The following is a 1,447-nucleotide window of genomic DNA, read 5'->3' as shown; positions in this document are numbered from 1 at the left end:
TCTCTCTCTCTCTCTCTCTCTCTCTCTCTCCTCCTTCTCCTTCTCCTTCTCCTTCTCCTTCTCCTTCTCCTTCTTCTTCTTCTTCTTCCTTTTTTTGTGTCCTCTGCAAATCAAGTGCTTGCTGGAACAAGCGAGGCATTGCATAGCATAGGAAAAGAGATTACAGGCTTAGATTTATATTCTAGGTTCTAATTCTTGTCATATTGCTGGCTTTCTTTTGGACCCATGCTTATTGGATTCTCCTCCGCTATCTCATTTATAAAATTGGGTTATTGCTATCTACCTTTTATTTCAAAAGAGCCTCTCTCACATTAATGCTGACCAGGAAGGAAGAGAGTGTAATACCTTAAGAGAAAATAAGATGAATGATGAGGAGCCCGAGAGAAGGTATAGAAAGGACTTAGGATGGGTGATCACTGGAGTCTCAGCGGCTCAAAGATTTCATAATTTTATTATTTGAAACAGTAAACATCAAACTCAGCAAATACTGGAAGGAGTTGTAAATCAAAGGCCGGTCTTTTGTCCAGCACTGCGATAAAGAACATTTGATCACTCTTTGGTCTGTTAAGCTACACTGGCACAAAGACAGCAGTCGTAAAAACACATACGGTTTAGGGAAAGGTAACAATTGACCTCTCTGGCCAGTAATAGCTTCACCTATAAAATAAGAGCAGCAGAGGGTTGACCTTCAAAGACCCTTCCAGTTCCGAGGTTTGACACTCTCTCAGCAACTCATTCGTTTCTGTTAGAGAAATGAGGCAAGCCTAATTTTGCCCTTCTTGTGTGGAAAGGCAGATCTGGTTTTCAGGATCAGAGGAGACTTAATTTCTTACAGTTTCATCTAACAATTGGCACTCTGTTGTTATATGATCCCTCAAGAGTAGTTTGGCTATAACCTGGCATGGAGGCTCATGCCTTTAATCCTAACATTCAGGAGGCAGAAGTAGATCTCTCCATAATCTACTCCAGACTAGCAAGGGCTACAATGAGGAGAAAAAAAAAAAAAAAGAAGGAAAGATTGATAGGCTGTTTGAGCCCATTATAGAATTTACTACCTCATGGCACTTTGAGGTGGGGGAATTAAAACATAGCTGTGGAAAGTGAAAAGAGCAGAAAAGACTGGAGAATGCCTTGAATATGATAATATCCAGGACTGCCAAGGATATGTGATGTAACACAGTGATCCACAAAGTAGCAGAAGTCTGTGATACAGCCTATTCATAAGCAGGATGCTAAATTACGTAAGATCACATTAGGCAAAAATGTTTGCTGTCTTCTGTTCATATTCACCTCCAATTCTTCCTTGATATGGATTATTTGTAGTTTAACAAGATTTTCCTCAAGTTGTTCTACTGTCAGATGTTTCTGTGCTTCTTAGTCTCAGTTTATCCCGAAATGTTGTGCTCACATTGTTAAAGATTTAAAACACATACACAAGGGGGGGGGG

This window comes from Grammomys surdaster, unplaced genomic scaffold, assembly GCF_004785775.1.
Source record: "Grammomys surdaster isolate TR1022 unplaced genomic scaffold, NIH_TR_1.0 185, whole genome shotgun sequence".
Taxonomy (NCBI): Eukaryota; Metazoa; Chordata; class Mammalia; order Rodentia; family Muridae; genus Grammomys; species Grammomys surdaster.
This window is presented reverse-complemented; position numbering follows the sequence as displayed.